The sequence below is a fragment of the Sabethes cyaneus genome, chromosome 2, assembly GCF_943734655.1.
Source record: "Sabethes cyaneus chromosome 2, idSabCyanKW18_F2, whole genome shotgun sequence".
Classification (NCBI taxonomy): domain Eukaryota; kingdom Metazoa; phylum Arthropoda; class Insecta; order Diptera; family Culicidae; genus Sabethes; species Sabethes cyaneus.
Window position 1 is genome coordinate 77,732,863 of NC_071354.1, and position 23,795 is coordinate 77,756,657.

A 23,795-nucleotide genomic window follows, 5' to 3' on the forward strand; every position below is an offset into this window, starting at 1 on the left:
CCGCCAGATCTCGCTCCAGCTGGTCTAACTATCTTGCTCGCTGCGCTCCTGGTCGTCTTGTTCCTGCCGGATTTGAGGCGAACACCATCTTTGCAGGGTAGTTGCTCGGCATTCTTGCAACATGTCCTGCCCAACGAATCCGTGCAGCTTTAGCCACCTTCTGGATTCTGGGTTCGCCAAAGAGCTGTGCGAGTTCATGGTTCATCCTCCGCCTCCATACTCCGTTCTCCTGTACGCCGCCGAAGATCGTTCGAAAACTCCGAGCACTCGCAGGTCCTCCTCGAGTATTGTCCATGTTTCATGTCCGTAGAGAACAACCGGTCTAATAAGTGTCTTGTACGGGGTGCACTTTGTACGGGGAAGCTCCGATAGTAAGCTGACCTCATCGTTCTACGCGGGAGGTCGAAGCATCCGACCAAACGGTGAAGAAGTACCTGGTCAAAGAGGACATTTCTATGTCGAAGCGTCAGTCGAGGCCGGACTTTTCTGAGCAGCTGCCAATTACTCAGAGCCTGCCAGAAGTTGTCGCCTTCATCTAGAAGTATCACGTGAAGCAGGATGTGGTCTTTTGGCAGGACCCAGCCTTGGTACGAGGCAGATACGGCTGAACATTCGGCGGTTTTCAGCGGAAGGAGTTACTGCACTGATGAGCGGATCGGTGAACAACAACTTGGAAAGAACCTGAACGCACAGTGGAGGCACATCCACGACGCTATCAGTACTACCGCGCCAGAAGAGCTGGGTACTACTGCTGCAGCCACTTCCAGTGAATGGTTTGACGCAGAGTGCCAACGAGTAGTGATGTCCGAAATTTTCAATTATTCGATTACTACGAGACACAGACACTTGACAAAGAGCAGACAGTATTGTACATATAACTCAAAAACATTTTACAACAGACCCAACATGTAACACTTTGTAGCAATCCCTGAAGAAGACTGAAATACACAGTTGAAACGTTGGAAAGATTACAAAATCTGTTCTACTATCAATAGACTGACAGCCAATAAAAACGAGAATATTCGATTACCGATTAATCGGTGAGCGTTGTCTGCACTAATCGATTAATTCAATTATTCGTGTCAGTGGTGTTCGATTAAAAATATTCGAATATTTCTTTGATAATTCGATTAATCGAACGATTATGAACGATTACCGAGCATTATTCGTACTCATTGAACTATTGGGTATGAAATGGGGAAGGCAAACGAGAAAGCGACCAATATAGCTTTTGCCAGTCCAAGCTCCTACCTAGCGCCTCCACGCGGTCATACCCGGTAATACTCTATTGAGTAGCTAAGCTAGGGGGTGCGATGCTGCGTGGTTCCCAGATGCCACACCTCAAAACTAAGATTTTGCGCAGACGGCCTTGGTAGCAGGTAAGCCTAATATGTTATTTTAATTATTTGTTTCGTTTTAGCTCAACAAGCATCTCCTACTGTACGATTAAAACTTTGGCCGTAACAAGTTTAAATAATACACATGGATATCATGGATATGGAAAAAATTAAATTAGTAAATTATTGCATATTAGATGCACTGATGGAAATTCAAATGACGCAATTGTATTTCACGCGACGGATTGCTGGTGAGATTGTTCTATTTTTGCATATATATACTCAATATATACTATGTACAGTTTATTATTGAATAAATCTTCTTCATGATCCTTATTGTTTGCCTTGCCCTACTAACATGATATACTCTGTTTTCCTGTAACATCTATGAAGGTAGTATGGGTTCCCTGCACTTTCAAAAGTAGATGCTACACTAACAGCCTTACCCACTTCCCCTGCGGTTGTTCGGAAGTAGCCAGGTATAAAAGGCGATTATATAGCCACCTACGATGTGTGCAGCCACATATGCTAATGCTAACGCTAATTATTCGTACTCATTGAACTATTCGATTAATTCCACTACTCGTGCTGGGAGTACTCGATAAAAAATTATTCGAATATTCCATGTGTTATTCGATTAGTTGAATTAATCGAACGATTAACGGACATCACTACCAAAGAGTGACTGTAGAGAAGAATCGATCCAGAAGTCGCTTATTGGCTGCAACTTTGACTGAGATGCTAGAGTTGCCAAAAAGAGACTTCACCATTGTAAGAAACGCCAGCACCGGGATCGCGTTCTTGCGGAGGCGGACAATTGCTTGGACAGGTACGATACGAGAAGCTTCTTTTATACGATCAACGGAATCAGCCCAAGCAGCACAATTTTAGCACTTTTAGTTGGCTAAACCTACTTATAACTAGAATAAGTCATATATCGGTTGTCACAACTGCTTTATAACAACCGTCTCAGTAGGAAGGAACCGGACCGTGCCAACTCCTGGTATGTGCAACGATAAGGAGGGGAACCGAAATTATGATTACCGAAAGATCGGAGGTGTCTAGGCGTTGGAAACAACATTTCGATGCAATGCTGAATGGTGAACAAGATGAAGCGCAGTCAACAGAAACCGGATAACGATTGAGGATGATGGACAAGCTGTGGATGCAACAACTTTGGACGAAGGACCATCGACTCGAATGCAGCAATTATCGAGGCATTCCTCTCCTCAATTCTGCATAGAAAATTCTCTTCCGCATTCTGTTTCTTGGACTGAGACCGTTGCAGGAAATCTTTGTTGGCGAATACCAGTGCGGTTTTCGAGAGGACACGTGTGCACGATGGACCAAATGTTCACCTTCCGAGAGATCCTCGATAAATTCCGGGAACTTGCAGACTAACCATTTGGTTATAGATTTCAAGGCGGTGTACGATTCAGTTAAATGAGGTGAGCTTTGGCGGATTATGCTTGAAAATGGTTTTCCAACCAAAATGTTTAGGCTGATACGTGCTACCCTTGATGGTTAAAAATCAAGCGTGAGGATAACGGGTGAGACATCGGACTCGTTTGTGACGTTAGATGGTTTGAAGCAAAGTGACGGACTACCGAATTTGCTGTTCAACAGTGCATTGGAAGGTGCTATTTGAAGGGCAGGCGTGCAAAGAAGAGGTTCCATCATCATGAAATTTCATATTTATGCTCCTAGGGTCTGCAGACGACATCAATATCATCGGTGGTAACAGTAGAGCTCTGTAAGAAGCGTACACGCATCTTAAGGAGGAAGCTGCTAGGGCTTATCATAAATTCTACCAAAATAAAGTAAATGGTGGTAGCCCTTCGGTTGTTGAAACTGCGGTTGTGATAGATGGAGACACTTTTGAACTAGTTGACGAATTTGTTTGCCTTGGTACGTTAATGACATGCTATAACAATGTGAGTCGTGAAGTAAAAAGGCGGATAGCGGATGCCAATAGAGCTTTCTATGGATTACGTAGCCAGCTGAGATCCCGAATCCTGCAATTCCGCACAAATCTCGAGCTCCATAAGACGCTAATTCTCGCTAATTACACGGTCACGAAGCGTGGACGTTAAAAAAGAGCGACTGACGAGCTCTTGGTGATTTTGAGCGTAAGATCCTACGATCAATTCTGGGCGGCATATTAGAAGAAGCAGTGTGGTGCTGGCGCATGAACCATGAATATACCATGTATGCAAGGATGCGGATATTGTGAAACGACTAAAATAAGCTACAGTGAGCTGATCACGTAGCAAGGATGCCGGTTAAGAGACCGACGGAAACGACATTCAGCAGAGAACTGGACAGAGGTCGACGATTTCGAGGCAGACTCCGTACCCGTTGGATGAGCCGCTGTAGCGGAGAATAGCGGGTGTTAAGGGCGACTGGAGAGCGGCAGCCCAAGACCGACAAATGCGGAGACGGCTACTAAATTCAGCACTGATTCAATAAGCGTAAGAAGTAAATAAGGAGCGTCTTGCTCGATGACACGATATATTTTATAAGAACACTAGCTGAGTGCTCGATCTTGCTGGGGTTACCCCTTTTTTGTCTCTCAGTCACATGCACATCTGTTTTCGTTCCGGAAATTTCCATTATGCAAGAAACAAAGCCCATGTATCTAATTTTGACATCCTTCCCCGGACAACTACCCTGCAAAGATAGTGTTTGCTTCAAATCCGGTAGCAACGAGACGACCAGGGGCGCAGCGAGCAAGATGATTAGACAAGGTTGAGCGAGATCTGGCAGAGAGTACTCGGTGTTTGAGGAATCGGAGAGTGGTAGCCCACAACCGAGTTAATTGGAGAAACTTTGCTCGACAGGCTTTGTTTTAGGACGACAAGCGACCTAATGAAATGGAATGATTCAGTCAAACGAAATGAGCTGTGGTAGATATTGCTAGAATATGGTTTTTCACTGAAATTCGTTGAGCTAATTTCATACGATTTCGGATGTGTTAAAATCATGAGTCAGAATAGAGGATGAGGCTTTAGCTATTTTGGTGACACTCTCTCTAAGCTACTATTCACCGTTGCTTCAGAAGCTGCAATATAAAAATCAAAGGAATGGGACTGTCATTACATGCTTCTTGGTTTTGTGGATGACGTATATTTTATCGGAATCAACCGCAAAGTAGTGGAAGAGGTTCTTAGGCTGTTGGAGTTGGAAGCAGTGAGATTGAGACTCACAGACTGGTGTTGGTGCCGAGGAGAAGCTGGATGGGGACCGATATGAAGTAGTGGAGTACGATCGTGATATGTGGCAATGATGTATGCCGTAAAGCAAAATGAAAAATTGCAGCCGTGAATCGGGTTATCGGATTAGTTCTATAAGTAATGTAACCAACTGAAGGCCCGTAGTTGGCACATGTCAGTACAAAAGTGGCGCTGTGCAGTACGCTAATTCTCGCGTTGGTTCTTTACGAACATGAATTACGGATACTGAAGGAAGATGACCGACGAATGCTTGGTAAATATAGGCTTAAAATTCTGCGATCAATATTTGGCGGCAAAATGAAAATCGAATGGTGCGCAGAAGGTACACCACGAGATGTACCAAGCGGTCAAATATGTATATTTATATTTTTTTTCTTATTTTTATTTTTATTTATTGAATAAAATTCATCTGACAAAATATTGTCTTAATGAAAAATAAAACGAACACAGGATCATGATAGTCTTCTCATAAAAACATGCAATGGAATGTTAAAGTCAAAAATGCTGTAAGCGAGATTGAATGCACTGGCAATGGCACGGATTGGCTCATTTTGTCCGTATTGTCGACTACGAGCTGCGAGGTGTAAAAAGTTGCGTTGACGTATAACTCTCTCTGGAGCATAGAAGTAAAACTGCCGGAGTAGTTCAGGCGAATCGACTTCCGAAGTGATGATCTTAGCAGCAAAGAGAACTTGTGCGATGAATTTTCTCCGTTCTAGGGTATCAATTCCAAATAGCCGACAGCGATCAGTGTAGGAAGGCAGGTTCGTAGCATCACGCCATGGTAGCCAACGAAGTGCGTAGCGAACAAACCTTTTTTGTACTCGCTCCAATCTAGCAATCCAACACGCTTGGTATGGACACCATACCACACTACTAAACTCAAGAACTGAGCGGACTAGTGCACAATACAACGCCCGTAGGCACAGCGGGTCGCGAAAGTCTTCGGAGATTTTGAATATAAAACCAAGTTGTCTGTTGGCTTTCGTCAGAATGTCGTTGTAGTGAGGTTTGAAGGTCAACTCACAGTCAAGAGTAACTTCCAAGTCTCTAATTTGGTAGACCCGTTGAAGTCTGTGTCCAGCAATTGAATAAGTAAACATGATCGGTTTCTGTCTACGGTGAAAGGTTATCACATTGCATTTGTTTATACTAAGTGTCAAAAAATTCCGGGAGCACCAACTCTGCATACGATCTACACTTAGTTGCAAGTAGCCGCAATCATTAGTACTGTTGATGATGTTATAAATTTTGACGTCGTCGGCGTAAAACAGGCGGCAACCAGATGGCAGTATGACAGAAAGTTCGTTGATAAATAACGAGAACAAAAGTGGCCCAAGGTTACTGCCCTGGGGGACACCCGAAACATTCGTTAACACTTCGGAACTAGAAGTTCCGATCTTAACGCGAAGCGTTCGGTTTATCAGATAGGATCTGAACCAGGCGACTAAGGATCTGTTGACTTCAAGTTTTTCTAGTTTCCTTAACAGTATTTCGTGATCCACTCGATCAAATGCTGCCTTGAAATCAGTGTAGACAGCATCAACTTGTCCGCCGTTGTCCATTGTGCGAACGCATAGTGATGCAAATTCGGTCAAATTTGTCGCAACAGACCGCTTGGGATAGAATCCATGCTGAGCAGTTGAAATGTAGTTCTTACATGAGCAGAAAAGCACCTCATTGATAATAATCTCAAAAACTTTAGAACAGCAGCATAAGGAGGTGATGCCTCTGTAATTCCGAACGTCTCTCTTATCACCTTTCTTGTGAACAGGGAACATAAATGAGGATTTCCATAGTTCAGGAAATTTGTTCTCTTGCAGTGACCTGTTAAACAGTTTTGTAAGTGGAGTAACTAACACCTCCGAGCACAACTTTAGAATGGACGCTGGAATGCCATCGGGACCAGCAGCATAAGAAAGCTTTAACTTTTGGAGTGCAGACATTACGATTTGTTCACTAATGTGAAATGGACGGAACTCAAAAGTATCACTAGGACAGTCGTTGATGGCAATGGCGACTTGTTCAGGTGAGACAGAACGTTCGTTGAACGAATTCCTGAAGTGTTGGACGAAAAGATCGCACTTCTCAAGTTCAGAGTTAGCAACTTGTTCCCCAAGGTGAACCGACATTGGCAGACCAGCCTCTTTTTTCTTGGAATTTACGAAATGCCAAAATCGCTTTGGATTCCTGCACAGAGATGCCTGTGTGCGGAGAACATAGCGGTGGTACAGAAATCTATTCAGTTTCTTGTAGTCGTTACTCGCACGGTTGAATTCCTGTTTTGTAAGGTGAGAACGATTCCGGCAGTGTCTTCGTAGAGCTCTAGCCCTCAGCCGTTTTAGTCTGCGTAGGCGATTGTTCGACCAAGGAGGTTTTAAAGGCGGGTGGGCGTCGGGTACAAATTCACTAATTAGGTTTATGATTGTTCGCTGGAAATAATCGACGGCGTCGTCAATACATGTAGCAGAGTTTATTGTCTGCCAGTCAACGCGAGAGATAGCGGATCTGATTCCATCATGATCAGCTCGGCGAAAGTCCGGTGTACCCTCATTCCCAAAGGCAGACTCAAAAATGATCGGCGTTGGGAGATTCAACAGGACGTCCAAAGCAGGATGGTTAATATCGTTGCGTCGATCCGGGGGCAAATAGATGACACCCACACTCACAACTCGACGAGACGTAGCGATTCTGACCAATAGCTGCTCTATAACATTGGACACAGGCGTTGGATCGATATAACTGTTCCATCGAGTTGAAACAGCAATCAGAACAATCAGAACACCCCCGCCACGGGTTTTTCTACTGTTCAAGGGGTTACGATCGGTGCGATGGACAGCAAAGCCATTGCCGAATAGTTGCGCACTGTACAAACATTCGTCCAGCCATGTCTCGGTCAACACAATAACATCGTAGTCGCACTCGCTAGCAGCCAAAAAGAACGGGTCTACCTTTGTCCGTAATCCTCGCACGTTCTGATAGTAACAACGCATGGGACGGTTATCGTCCACATCGCTAGATGCAACAGCTGCATTGTTCGTCTCTAATGTTGAGGTACCAGTTCTGCGTCGTCCATGGAAAGAAGGAGCGTTGGGGTTCAGTGGCCTAGAAGCGCAGAGCGGATCAGTGGTGCGATGCGGGCTTGAAAGTTCGTACTTGCCATGAATGCAATGTTGGAAACTTTGTTCCCCGCAACCGCACGTAGGACCAGGACGATATAGTGCAGGATATAGTGAAGGAAGTTCAATGTGGCAGGTCACGACAGGCTGGGCACTTGGCCAGAATGTCCAACGAAAAAGTAGCCAACACTATATTTAGCAGAGATCCAAGAAGAGGCCGTAGGTTACAAGGCTGACTCGGCACCCGGGAGAAGTGCTCTGTCGAGGATGATGCTCATTTAGCTAGTCAAATCAAAGTCAAATCAATACGTTTGTTAAAACCACTGCTCATAGATTTTAATTATTAGTAAGTTGATCTCGAGAATGTGCCTTAAGAATTGATTTACAGCATCATAGTTCAAAATTAACGTTCGTATTCTAATTATAGACCATTTACTATTATTATACATGCATAAAATATTTGAAAACAATATAAAATACGTAACTTATTGTACAATAGTGTATAATATTCATGAGAACGTCTTATTTTGATACAAAATAAAGGGCTATTACACCGTGTCCGACAACGCTAGTTCCTCCACGTGCCGAGTTGGGTGCACCATTGCTAAGTATGTGAGGGGAAAGAGAGTACCGTCATCAATAAAGAAATCAACATTATGTCTAGTACGTTGTTCGATAACTTTTAGAACTAGCATTGAACACGGCTGTAAAACGCCTTTCTTTGATGTTTTTTTTACTGTCTACACCTTTCTAAGATTGCTGCTTTTCGCCTTTCCGATTGTCCCCCATAGAAAAGGTGATTAACTGATGGGCCGTGATTTGAATTCAATTACGCCGCGGATCAGCCCCGGTTTGTGTAATACTTTACTGTGGGGCTTTGGGTGCCAACCGATGAGAACCGGAAAAATGACAATTGCTTCCGATTTTTTTTATTCACATTCGTACTGAGTGACCAATGGCCGGTGCGGTTTATTGGCGGCCTCCTGAATGCAAGCGGAAAACACGAAACAATATAAGTTGGCGTCGAAGGGTTTTGTGAATAATAATAACTACGAAACTCTTCGATTCCGCACGGCTTGCTTCCTGAGTTCTTTGTCGTATCAATTGTATTTTTTGGCAACAGTCGGCGGCCGATGACTTACCGTTCCGTTGCGTTGTTGGTACAATGCAAATAAGGCGCCCAAAAAGAAGGCTTCCGTTTGCGACCGAGCGTTGACTTTTGTGCCCGTTCGAAATTTGTCATCGGCAAGTAACGGTTCTAGGAAACTTTTACGATCGCATCAGTGATAAATAATTTTGTATGACAATAAAAATAAACTACTCTCGTATGCGACAAACTTGTCCATTCCACTTGAAGTGAGTTATTTATCCCATCCTTCAATAATAACAACACAGTAACACTTCATTCATAAAATTGAGCACATGCGCATTGTTGGCAATTTCTCCACTGGTATTGTACTACACTTGTGATACCGAACCACCTCCTGTCGAGTGCTGCCGGCCTGGTTCAATTCTTATTAACATCCTCAAATCGCCAGGATAAAAACTAATCGTCTTTTCGCCGCGCCTCGCTGAAAAGACTCTTCTTGCTCCGGTACGACAGCTCGCGAATGTGCTTAAGTAATTTTCATCACTCGGAAATTTACTCTCGCGAGTCATTTCGTAGGAAAATGAGTTCCTTCTCGACAAAGATTCTAATGAGCATCGGGACGACGCCGGCCGGTGAAACCGAGCCGATAGGTCGAGCGGGAGAAATCGAGTACGGCTACGCGCGTCCGGATGTTGTTACCCGGAGATCTCCAGGAGAAGGGACTCTCCGCACTCCGAAAAAGGGCAGTCGTTCAAATTGAGAGGAAACTCATTTCCATTTTTCGCCGCCTTTCTTTCCACAAAATAAGCACAGCAATTGCAGTCCTAATCAGCGGAGTCGGGTGTAGCGTTCGGGGGGAAAATAAAGGGGAAATTAGCGAGTGCTGGAGTATCTCGGATATGGGTCGTGACAATGGTGGAAAACAATAAGCAAAATTTTTCTTCCAAAATGGCGCGCGATTGGACTTTGGATCGATTGTCGATGACCTGGTGTTGGTAGAGTTTTCCAAAAAATTGGTTCGAATTTTCACATTGACCGACTTTGGAAGGACATCCTACTGACCATGCCCGCCTGGTGTCCATCTCATTAAGCCATACTGATAATGAGCTGACCGACGATCGATTGATGTTGGACCGACTAATGGCCAAACCGAAGCAAATTTTTTAACCGACTTTCGACGGCGCAAAATTTGAATTTTCCTCCGTTCCTTAGGCATCTGTCGTGTACAGTAAGGGAAAAAATTAAGGGGAAAGTGCACTGCGCTCTTGTGTATACGCTAAAAAGGAGAAGAGCTAAATATCTGGGCATAAGCCGAGAGAAAATTGGCACGTGCTAATGGGATCCTTCTCGGCTGCAGTTCAAGAGCGTCCGGGTGCGGCGCGGTGCGGTGGTGGAGTGGGCGAAAACTCTCTGCAGTCTTGTTTTTGCAGAATCTTTTTTTTTTGCTATTCTCGTCCTAGTCCTGGTGCCGTGACATTTCTGTGAGACACGTTATCAAATTACTTAAGCGTGGCGCCGGTTTTCCACTCTCAGCAGGGGAGAAGGATATGCTTCCAGCAGCATATGGTCGGAGTTTTCCCGACCGTTCACGGCAGTTTTTTGTTGTGTTTTTTATCAATTCATTGGTGAGGAGATAGAATTTTCCGATACCAAGCAAGCAGCAACCGGCGGAGGTTGTTTGTTTACAAAACGTGAAACAATTGCGTGCTGTTATCAGTGAACATGCGCAGTCCGGATGTGGGAGTTTGCCGGTTGGTGGAAGAGGTAATTGGTTCGTAAAATAATCAAGTTTTGCGAAATTTTACTTTCTTCTAAGATATGCTTTCCCGCAAAAAAAAGAATACATTAAATTTTGCAGTAGAAACAATAAAACTTATGATAAATTTATTGTAAAAGTACCCCAAATTCAAATTTTACTCATATTTTTGTTTCTTGTTTTATGCTATAAAATTGGCCATATTTCATCATAAATTTGCTCTCTTTTTCAATGATATTTTGTTTTTTCGTTTAAAAAAATTACCATAAAAGACGATAACTTTTACTGTAAATGAAAATTTTTGTTCGCGAAAAACTAAATTTTTATTGTTAAGATACTTAACAACCCATCTTTTTATGGCAGGATCTCTGAAACCCATGAAAGTTATGGTGGATAACAATAAGTTTGATGGTTTGGTTATTTGTTTTGAGGTTAATTTTTATTGTTTTTACTGTATTTTGTATCCTACTGTTACAATAATTTTTATCTTCGTATTATCGTTATTCGTTATCGTATTAAATATTATCAATATTTTAATTCAAACATACTGCCCTCATTTCTTGGACCGTTACCATTTCATCCGCTACTGTCTAACAAGTAGTTTCCGTGCGGTGTCTTACCGCGAAAGCAAAGGATTTTCCTTTCGCCGTGGAAGATCCTCGCGCGCGCCGCACAAGCCTTCTTTCCCAGCACTTCTAATCAACGAACGGCGGCAATTCGCGCGATTCTCATGCAGAACGCTCGGCCAGTCGTCGGGGTTTCCCATGCAAAATCTGCCGGCGAAACTGCATAAATCAGGGGCCAGCGTGGCTATTATACCGGCTCCCGTTTGGCTACCAGTTTCCGCTGCACGTTTATGCACACATCTAGATTAGAAATCTAATGAGACAGTATGAAGAGTCCATAACCGGGTGGGATACATTTTTCTTTGCCCACTACTAGCCATCGTCGTCTTCGTCGTGGTCGTCGTTGTCGTCGTCCTTGTTGTCGTGGTCGGTGCTGGTATCGTCATCCTAACGACGGAGCATCCGAAGACCACTTTCTACAGTTAGTCCGAATGACCAGTCCAAACTTGTAAGTACATCACCACCACTACAATTGCCTCTGTTCGAATGTATTCATCACGAGTCCTTTCGCACCAAGAGGGGTGAAACACTCCCTTCAATCTCGGCGCCGCCTAACTCGCCCGAGAGGGTGAGGTAAATTGAATAATAACGGCCATTTGCCGGGGGAAATGTGTACGTGACCAAAATGATAACGTGATTTTTGGCAATGTTTCGTCATAGATTGTCGTTGCGTGAGCTAGCGGGCGAGCAGGACTCGTGTGGAGGGCTTTGCCTGGATTCGCAACAGGTGGTCGGTCATCTCAATGCAGGGGTGGAAAAATATGCTTCGCAAGGCGAAGACTAGAAGTCTGGTCGAGTCGGTTTATTTTACCGATTTTCATAAGACTTGGACAAGCTGCCAGGTCTGCTGGAGGGTATTTTCGAGTGAAAGTTCCTGCTCACCGTCACTATGATCTAGGCGATGGTAAGTGCGATAGTTCACATTAGATAGTCACGCTTCTGCAAATGCGATTAGAGAGAAAGGGGCTGATTTGGAAATAAGTAGCCCTCTCCTATTTCTAATCTAATAAACAATCCAACAATTTGATAAGTTAATATTTTTCTACCAAGAATCCAGCAAACTTGAGAGGATTGCTGCCGTGGTGGTTTGCTGTTCTGCGAAGCAATGGTCAAAAGAAAGCCAGGAAGCATCTCAAATGGTTGTTTATTCCTAGACGAACGGAGGGTGGCAATAGGAAGACGATGTAGGGAAAAATCATCCCCCTTTCGTACGGTGCGGTCGGTTCTCTGGCACTCGTGTGCGGTAGTTTCGGTAGAGCGATAGGGGGAAGGTCGTGGCGTGGCAGGAGATAGAGGGAAGAATGTAAAGTGTATGTGCGTTCTTGTCCTTGGCATTGGTAGAGTTGGTGGGTATAAAACAAAGAAGAATATATTTTTGTTTTGACATTACGACACACGCTAGGTGTAAAATTTACGTTTAACTTGAATGACTACGAAGTCTGCCAAACAAAAGAGTAGACGCCATTGGAATGTAGCGTCATACCAAGACTGTGCTTTGCTTTTTGAAGATAATAAGGAAACGACTATCAGTTACAGTTTATTTAACAACTAGCTGACCCGACAAACTTCGTATTGCCAAAAATTAAACTGCATTGTACATAAATCGTGAATCTCGAATGACCACAATCGAATTGTCACAATCTCGAGTTTTGCAAGCTTCTGAGGAGCTCAACCTTAGCTGATTCATTTTGACAGTTACGTAACTATGAAAGCACGGGCAGTTTAACATACAAATTTGCAATTTTTCCTCACAGTAAAGTAGAAAATAACACCCCCCATTGCACTACGCACAAAAATGAGCAAAAAACGGACGCTATTAAGATACGGTCTGCAGACTGATAAAACACATGTGATCTTATGTAAAATTTTCCGGAGAAACGCGTCGTGCCAACCCGTTTCCTGTGCGTCATCGGGAAGTGACCCATTTTGCTCCATTTCCCCTATTTTTAACTTTTTTTTGCACTTATTGGACTATATCAAGTAAGGCTTTGAGAAAACAAAGCTTAAAAATCTAATAAATTTGTGTAAAGAAGTCCGTAGAACCGAATTGGGTTCATCCCATTTAGTTTAGAGCATATTAATTTGTTTGGTTGAGTTTCTGTTACAACCGACGATAAAAAACTGGAAGTCAACCAATAGACCAATTGTGCTCTAAACTAAATGGGATAAGCCCAATTCGATTCTGTGGACTTCTTTACACAAATTTATTAGGTTTTTAAGCTTTGTTTTCTCAAAGCCTTGCTTGGTATAATCCAATAAATGCAAAAAAAGTTAAAAATAGGGGAAATTGAGCAAAATGGGTCACTTCCCGATGACACACAGGAAAGGGGTTGGAACCACGCGATTCTTCGGATAATTTTACATAAGATCACCTATATTTTATCAGCCTGCAGGCCGTATCTTAACTGCGTTCGTTTTGTTGCTCGTTTTTGCCCATAGTGCTTTGCTTAGCCAGCTAAAATAAAGCGGATAGCATTTAAATATTCGCCGTGATTGTATTACATTGCGCCGAATACTATTTCGCGAAAAACCTTTCGCGAAATGTACCATTTCACGGAAAACCTTTTCGTGGAAAGTACCTTTTCGCAGGGGTGATCCACTCCTAACTCGCTATCGCTCCTTCGGACCCAACTGAATGAAAGTAATAGAGGTCAGTAGATTTAGGAAAACAAATAAACCTAGACAGTGGTGATTTCTGCGGAGAGGAAATTTGTATTTCATTTGGTTAGGAGCCCCCTCTCCTAAAGTGGGGAGGGGTTTAAATACCTCACAGAAAAATTTCTTCCCTCCAAAAATCCCCACATACCAAATTTTGTTCCATTTGCTTGATTAGTTCTGGAGTTAAGAGGAAATTTGTATTTAATTGGTATGGGAGCCTCCCTCCTAATTCATCATAGAAAAAAATTCTTGCCTCCAGAAACACCGACATTCCAAATTTGGTTCCTTTCGATAGATTAGTTCTCGAGTTGTGAGGAAATTTGTATTTCATTTCTGTGGGAGCCCCCCTCATAAGGGGAGGGGAGGGGTGCTAGTTCACCATAAAAAAAATTCTTGCTTCCCAAAAGCTTCACAAGCCAAATTTGATTCCATTCACCATAGAAAAAAATTCTGTCTCCTAAAACACCCACATGTATTTCATTTGTATAGGAGCCCCCCCTCCTAAAGTGGAGAGAGGTTTCAATTCACCATAGAAAAAATTCTTGTTTCCTAAAACACCCACATGTCAAATTTTGTTCCATTTGCTTGATTAGATCTCGAGTTATGAGGAACTTTGTGTTTCATTTGTATGGAAGCCCCTTCTCTTAAAAGGGAGAGGGGTCATTATTCCCCTCCTAAAGAGGAGAGGGGTCTCAATTCACCATAGAAAAAAAATTGCCTACAAAAACACCCACATGCTAAATTTGGTTCCATTTGCTTGATTAGTTTTCGAGTTATGCAGAAATTTGTGTTTCATTTGTATGGGAGCCCCCCCTCTTAGTGGGGGGAGGGATCTCTAACCGTCATAAGAACCTTCACTGGCACCAAAAACCCCTACATGCAAATTTTCACTCCGATCGGTTCAGTAGTTTTCAATTCTATAAGGAACATAGAGCAGACAGGAATCCATTTTTATAGATATAGATTTGTATGGAATCCCCCCCTCTTAGTGGGGGGAGGGGTGTTTTGCCATCGAGAGAACCTTCCCTAGCCCCAAAAACTCCTACATGCAAATTTTCACGCCAATCGGTTCAGTAGTTTTCGATTCTATAAGGAACATAGGGACAGACAGACAGACAGAAATCCTTTTTATAGGTATAGATAAAATTGGGGGTGTTTTGAGATATTCGCATTTTTCGTTTTAAATTGCAAAAATATGTATGATATTGACAAATTAGATAAAAACTGATAACATAATTAAACTCGGAAATGTTTTTTTTTGAAAATCTGTAAAAAAGGAAGGAGAGCCACTGCTAGGGGGATTGATCAATCGTCATAATACTTTGGGAAATTGGTTGTGGGATCGGAATGAAGAATTATGCCAACTTTGGTTAAAATACCTGATGGTCGGATCCAATTTTTTCGATTTTTGTGTACGTTTGAGATGGAATGACCCATATAGATTTTAATCACGCAATTAATTCAGTGATCTATGTGAAGTGAATTTTGAGGTTCTTTTTCCGTTGCACCGCACAGTCACAGAGAACATAGAACGCTTCTTCAAATACTAGCGTAGCTGGCAGTAGAGACAGATTTTTGACGTAGGACTACGTCTTACGGCAAGTTTTGAGATAGGGTGTCATTCCAAAAAATCGAAAGAAGCGTTTTGAGGTTTTGAGCGCTAATAGCTCAGTGGTTTTCCGATCGATTTTCAATATTCTTACACCAATTGATCGGAAAATCTTCTAAGAATTTACCCAAATGAAGAAAAGTAAGGATTCTTGATGTTGAACTATTGAAAAATTGAAAATAATGAACCTATGTTTTCCAGAATTCTCGCTTCATGATTGGTTGGAAGATTCTTTACGATGATCTAAACCTATACCAATTTGATATCTGTGCTTGGGAAGTAAGCCAAAACAAGTGACAATGTTTCCTTATTTCAACAAGATTTCTTAACACCGCGGTTCAACCTAGACCATTTTGATGTCCTTGCTTGAGAAGTACGCCAGAGAGAGTGACAAAGCCCCCTCGAGTCAACAGATTTCTTACGAACGCGATTAAACCTAGTCCAATTTGATGTCTGTGTTAGGGAAGTGTGCCAGAAAAAATGACACAAGTTCGTTGTCCCAACAGATCGCAAATTCTTTACTGCGAGACGATTAAACCTCGGCGAATTTGATATCTGTGTTGGAAAAATGTGCTACAGCTGTAGTGTTCGGTTATAATACGAGTCTGTTTGAATACGCATGCTTGCCGTTTCATTAGAAGTATAGTGAAAAGATGTGCTGTTGATAAAATAGGATTGAATTGGTAAAATCCCTTCAATGTGGGAAACCAGGGATAATAAAAACAATCTTTAATTTCAGTAAGGTAGCAGGAAAGCAATAGTTTGTGTTCTTGATTTTGTTAAAGTGTTTTCAAATGCACAATCTTTTGAGAATTGAACGTATGCAATATTACTACTTTGATAAATGTTACATACAACGCATGTAGCATGTATATATGTTGCATAGGTATAGCATGTATACATGAAGAATCGAATGATTACAAGCATGAATACATGCTACTATCACTACAAAGAGACTTCCCAAGTAACAATTTGGGTTTTATTACACTCTTATGATGGCATTTAAGACCAAAATTAGTCTTGAAGACCACCATAAGAGTACCATAAAACTCACATTGTTGCTTGGGTTACGTAGTCCTGCGTCACCTATATATGCGGTCGTGTCTTGTACACAACCCCTCTGATTTTTTCCACTAAAACACACAAAATTACATAAAATTATATAGCAGCAAAAGAGAGTGAGCGTTATACTCATGTTGCTGTGATTCCTTTCTATGCGAAAGCATTTCAAAATAAAAACAAAGTCGAAAAAGACCTTGTTACCACTTTTTGATCGTTGCATTGTACGAACTTCCACTTCTATTTTGTGCCACAGCGCTACTGCATCCGCATTCTCGAACCAAAAGTTACGTCGGATGAATATACCGTGAATTCGGGTGAAATTGATCACTTTTTCGAGTATTTTTTAAATATCTTTGAATAGAAACATATTTAGGAAGATGATTCAATTTTAAAATAAGTACTGTAGTGCTGGCTACACGACAGTATCATCTATATCTTATATAAATAGTTTTATTTTAGATAAAACTTAATGTAATCGTGAAATTGAAAATTTACAAATAACGGGTGAAATTGATCACGTAGAAATCAAGACGATATTGCTATTAAACCATACGCTCTGACAGCAATAACCTAACGTGCAGTATAAAATCTGGCGTAATCGAGATATTGCCTGTATGTAGGCAACAATGTCGCGTACAGCAACTACCACAAAAATCAAACAGTCAGCTCTACATTAGCATGGTGGATGCATCTGCTAAATAAATATGAACGATAGAAAAGATATTAAGCCAATTTTAGCATCGTAATCGTTTGTTTTTGTTTAAACATTGCTGTATATATGTGTAAATGTACGATTTTCGTATACAATCTTCACCAATCTAGTGAAACAAATAATTTAATTCTCCTCATATACGGGAGCTTGACTGTCTCTTTGAATGTGTAGTTGCATTTCGCTATGTAAGCACAAACCGATCTCTTGCACTCTCATGCAACTGCCATATGGAGCGTTTGTAAAATTTGTGCGAAGTATTGTCTGTCTTTTGCACCCTTTTATAAATCTCCATTCTGCTTCACAGAAAGAATAAACTTTCGCAGGTGGCAGCTCCATTTCGCACCCATAGCGATCTAGAAATCTATGTTGCCTCAGTTCATGATGTTATCAATCGTTTTATTTCGTAATAGGTCAAATCAAACAATTTCTGTCGCATAATTTTATTCAAGGAAATTATCAAAGCACAGCCAGATAATTAGAGAATCGAATTAGTTCTATCAAAATTTCCTTCTGCAACGAAATTTGTGTTAACAGCAAGGAGTTTTATCGGGCATGTTGAAAATTGCGCTTCGATCAAAATAGTAAATTTTAAAAAATCAAGCCATTTACAAGATCAATCTTGTTGAAAGCCAAGTGACTTTGACCTGTAACTCAATCTTTATATGGATGGGTGCATATTCAGCTTTATGAATCAGTATAAACGTAGAATAAAGAGTTTTTTACTCGTTGGTCCAAGGTGATCAATTTCACCCGACTGATCAATTTCGCCCGAATCGACGGTACCCAGCTTTGTTTATCTGCAGTAGCTACTATTTGTGCAGAGTCAGAATTACAGCCACAAAGAATCGCCCAAGCCTTTATTGTTTAGTCTACTGAATACGACTGACTGTGCTTAGCAATCAGGTCTTTGCACGCGTTCGGAATCTAGAGTGCCGAGACTCAGACGGTAATCTTCTCACGAACGAACGTGAGGTGATCGAGAGGTGGAAGCAGTATTATGACGAGCACCTTAACCGCGATGTAGCTGAACATGAAGGTGACGATATGGCAATAGATCTTGGAGCACGTGCAGAAGACGACAGAAAACTTGCCCCCGACCTCCAGGAGGTAGCAGAAGAGATCGGTCGGCTGAAGAACAATAAAACGGCTGGGGCTGAAAACAACACGGCTGGGAAGACGGAACGTGGTTTCGAGGCACGGCACTTCGACGTCGCATGTTCGATTCTGGACTGGAAGAGGTCCAGGAGTCAACAGGATTGCAGTGCAGCACCAGGCCAGCAATTGTTCTGTACTCTTACAGCTGGTGAGTTGGCTGCGAAGTTTGTCGTTTAAAAACAGAAAGTCAAAATTCCAAATCGAAACGTATTACCTACCGTTTACTGTATTTTGTAGCAAGCAAAAACATGACCGAAAGTGAAGCTTGTACAATAAATTTCCCAACGATGATATCCAAGTTTAGATTGAAGTGGAAAGTTGCAGTAATCAGCTCGGAAGTCGAACAGCGAATGAATCACGATAATGACTCTGTTTTCCTTTTTATGTCATTTCCATAGGCTTTACATGTCAAGACGGCGGAACTTCGCAACCGCCGCAAATTTATTTTGCTCCTTTGTCTTGAAGCAGCAGCAGCAGTCACCAGCTAGGTGTATGTAATGGTCGTCCGTGCCTGGGATGCAAGACTATTACACGGAAAATACGGAGAAGATGTAAGTGAAACTAAAGGATCTAGAGGAAAATTGGATCAAAAAAATTGTTATTTTGTCCCTCAAACGGATAAGGAATAGTCGAATAGTCTGAGAGCAGTCAACAAGTTTTAAAAATAGGAGGTTTTAAAGGATCCTCCGGACCGAATACCGGAACAATAACAAAACAAACATCTAATAAAAATACGAATGTGGAAAATTCGCAGAAAAATGCTGGGCAGTACACAAACATCTGCAATGCGATGGACGTGGATGGATGGAAATACAATATGGCGTATTTACAACGAACAACTTTGGGTTAATATAACATAATGGTACTTCTGAGCAGTTACATTAAAGCAAATCAGCTTGTCGAGACGGTCAATAACAATAGTGACATATGCAAGGTGTATATTCCGAGGCACCTGGTCTGCTGCATCAGACATGGTTGCATGTGTTTCCACTGATATCGTCTTTTAAGACATAAAAGGTGATCTACAGTGCAACGTCTTCATCGTAAATGTATTATTATCGTTTATTATATCGTTTAGAGCAAACGAGCTTCCTATAGTAGTGTAAAACTCTTTCACAGTAATTGTTTTCCAATTATCCCAAAAATAATACTGTCAATGGCAAACTTTGAGAAGTTTTGATTCATCGAGAAAACGGAACAGTCAACTGCGATGAAAAGGGAGTATGAACGTTCCGTGTAATTCCGCAAAGTTTTTCCAGGTGCTGGTTAAAGATTAGGAAATATACCATATATTTCTCGCCGCATAAAATGGAGTTGAATAAAATGGAAAGGGCGGACCAATTGACCAATGGAAAAAGTTTTTTTTTTATTATTTTTTTCAAGTTAGTGTATTTTCAGGGAATAAGAACTTTCCAAAGAAATATATGTTTTGTTGTAGCTTGATATTTGCCTGAGTTGGTTAGTTCTAGTTGTCGTTCAGAGGTTCTGAATAAATCCTTGTTGAGGTATACAAGAAGAGTAAATGGTGAAAGAAACACCCCATGTCTTTTTTCATAGTTAAACAAGTGATTCATCAAAAAACTAGCGAAATCTGTGACAAATGAGATTCTCACAATCGAGCGGAATAGCATTATATATACACACACACATATGATACACAAGCTATTCAATTACGAAAAGAAAGCGGACCTGCATGGACGGTCGTCGGGAAACTTCAAAAACATCTTTTCGTCTAACATTCTCACACATCCGTATCTTTGCTTGACCGAGAGCCCTATCTTTCCCGCTGGATTTTCCTTTCGTTTTATCCATTTTTCTCGGCGTCCCTTTGACCGACACCTACACAGCTCAACAGCCAAAGCACATATGTGAATGAACCGAGCATGACTTTCACTTTCCTAGGAGACATTATCTTTTGACTATCTTATGTGAGCCAGGGATGACCTCCTCGACCAGGAGAACACATTTGCACACTGTAACCCTTGCCCGTAGAGAAGATGTCCGTTTCTTCAGCATGTGTGACTGTTCCTCGGCGACTGCAAACTAATCTCACTTCTAAAGCTAGTGGCAAGCTATTCCCACGGTTAGTCCGCACGGTCCAGTAAAATCTATTTCTAAAACTATTTCGGACCCATACCATGGCCAAGCCATAGCGTCCCTGCCCGATTTGGCCAACCCTAAACTATTCGAGCTATTCTAATATAGTACAAGTAGCCAAGAACCCATGTTTTCGCAAGAGGACATTCCGAGCACACGAAAACCGTCCCATGAGCTGGTCCGGCAGTCCGTCTGAAGAAATCAACCTTCGCCTTTGCCTCGAACCCATTCCAGCAATTCTCCAGGACCCCCGCCCACCGAGCGGCGGCACATAGTGAAACGTCCGGAAAATCTTCCTATGTACACATGATTGCAGAAGCAGACCGCACTGTATCATCGTCGCCCCGTTGGCTGCCTTTGAATGCCGGCGACGACCGACCAGGCACCGTCCACGCCACCATCACCATCGTCGTCGTCGTCGTCGTCTTTTGCTTCCTGTCTCGCCAGAGAAGGACCGCAAACAAACCGGGAAGAAGAAGCAACCTTTCCCCAGAATTTCACTTTCACTTTGCTTCGTCGGGTGAGATCGACACTCCGGCACCGGCAAGCGGCAAGGATGTTCGTGTTAGCTGTATCAATCCAGAAAGTATATATAATATATATTTTCGGTCCTGTGCCCTACCACCATGCCACTGCTTTTTACTGCACTTTGGTAGGGCAGTGGCAGTGGCAGTGGGGTGAGAGACCGCTTCGGCGAAGGGCCTTCCTTGATTACTTGGTTAGCTAACAGATTTGGGATTTCCTATGTGGTGCCGAAGCCGAAACAAGCTGGAACGTGACATGACATCCGTCAGTTCGGCTAGTGGATGGTTATTGGGTTGGCACACTATATTGTCTGGTGAGATAGGAATCTTTTTGATGATTTGAATTTGTGAATTTGAAGGATTCAGAAAAGCTGCTAACTCATTTTTTCATAGCGTTTCAAAAACGCAACGTACTCTCTTTTCGATTCTAGGAAAGATTAGGTTTGAGTGAAGTATAAACTTGGACTCTAAGAAACCTAATTGACATGTTTTTGCTCAAAATTCAGATGTTACACGTAACACAATTACAACCGTGAAATATAAAACAGGTCTTGCTACTTTTTAGCCAGTTCAAACAAGTAACTTTGTCTTTAAAATATTTAAACAATACAGATCAAGAGAAAATCAGTGACAGTATTCCTGGATCCGCATTCGTTTCAGCGTTTTATCTCGGCTGGAACAAACGTACAAATAATACAAAAATCTATATACAATATACGTATACAAAAATCACGTTTTGCTATCTAGTACTGGCGTTCCTACTCCTTAGTAGAGTGTGGGACATCAAACTTTTGCAATGTGGATTGCAAGGACCCGTTTTGATAATTGTATTGACACAACATACAATATAGATTGCCTCAATTTACATTTGTATTAATGCACTTGAACACATTCTCAAAAGTTTGCTGAAACTGAGGGTATGCTGAAGCACAATTGCTACGCTATTGCAATAACCTTAACGTTAATCTGAAACGGAACAAAGTCAAGATCAATTTCAAATTTCCAAAACAAAATAGTCAGCATCAACAGACCAAGTGAGTAAGGGCTAATGCAAAACCAATATCACATTCAGGCTATAAATATTAGAACACAGATACCTTTTACAGTTTTGTATTATTTTTGGAATATTTTTGGCATTTTTGTATCAGTTTTAGGTGTTGCGTCATTTTGGTGTCATTTCGCCATTACTTTTGTATTTTTTTGTCATTTAAGGCACTTGGTAGACTCCCAAATGGCCTCGAGGTACGATACAGGTCTAACAAACCAATCGTCATACATGCTCGAATCTCGACTAGAAGAGGCTGTAAGAGTCAATAGGATCGTAGCAGCAGGCCCTTAATTGTCCTGTACTGTAACAGCTGACTGCGAAGTCTGTCGAATAAATAAAAACAGAAGGTCAACTTGCAAAAGTCGAATGCATCACCAAGGCTTTGCTTTGCTTTGCTTTTGACACTTTGCAGTATTTGTTGTTTTTTTGCTTAATTTATGTGTTATTTATGTGCCAATTTGAAGTAATTTTTACATCATTTGTGAATTATTTTTGCAGTCATTTTATATCTGTTAGTCATTTTTGTGTTATTATTTGCATTATTTTTGGATCATTTTTGCATCATTTGACTATTATTAGTGTTATATTTATATTAATTGTTATCATTTTGGTGTCGTTTTTATGTTTCTATGAAACTTTATGACATTTTTATAAAGCACTAGCCGACCCGACAAACTTCGTATTGCCACAAATTAAACTGTATTGTACATAAATCGTGAATCTCGGATGACCTTTATCACAATCTTGAGTTTTGCAAGTTTCTGGGGAGTTCATGAATGTTTTAATATACAAATTTTCCTCACAGTAAAGTAGAAAACAACTCCCCACGTCGCTTAACCTGATAAAATAAAGCGGATAGCATTCAAATATTCGCCATCATTACGAACCATTTCGCCGAATACCATTTTGCGGAACACCAATTCTCGGTTGACCATAACGCGGAATATAGAGTTTCGCAGAATACCATTTCGCGAAAAACCTTACCTTTCACGGAAAATCTTTTCGTAGAAAGTACCATTTCGCAGGGGTGACCCAACTAAAGAAAAGTAATAGAGGTCAGTAGATCTAGGAAAATAAATAAACCTAGATAGAGGCGATCTCTACGGAGGGATGCCCCCGGCAGTAGCCGGCGCTTCCGGCGACAGGTCGCCGGCAACACTCGCGCTGAATTATCTAATGTTACTATTGATACTTTTTGGTGGTCGTGTTATTGATTAATGTTTCATGAAATAGTTTAAAATTTCTCGAGTTCGATTAGTTTTTGAGTTACGCAAAATTTTCTGTTTTATTTGTATGAGAGTCCTTATCTCCCTACCACAGGGGTGAGGGGTCTCAAACCAAAAAAAAAATTAAAAAAATTCATGCCTCCAAAGCCCCGCACATGCCAAATTTCGTTCCATTTGCTTAATTAGTTCTTGAGTTATGAGGAAATTTGAATTTCGTTTGGCTTCCCCCCTCCGTTCTTAAAAGGAAGAGGGGTCATTATTCCCCTCCTAAAGAGGGGAGGGGTCGAAATTCACCATAGAAAATATTCTTGCCTACAAAAACACCCACATGCCAAATATGGTTCCATTTGCTTGATTAGTTCTCAAGTTATGCGGAAATTTGTATTTCGTTTGTATAGGAGCCCCCCTCTTAAAGTGGAGAGGGGTCCTAATTCACCATAGAAAATATTCTTGCCCTCGAAAACTTTCACATGCCAAATTTTGTTCCATTTGCTTGATTAGTTGTGGAGTTATGAGGAAATTTGTATTTCATTTGTCATCCCC

General features: G+C 41.6%; 1 protein-coding gene across 1 annotated transcript in view; it reads right to left on the reverse strand.

Moving 5' to 3' along the window:
* The window catches only part of LOC128735096 (serum response factor homolog), a 416,200-nt gene that overhangs the window by 168,801 nt on the left and 223,604 nt on the right, over positions 1-23,795 (reverse strand). The gene's annotated exons all lie outside the window — the stretch shown is intronic.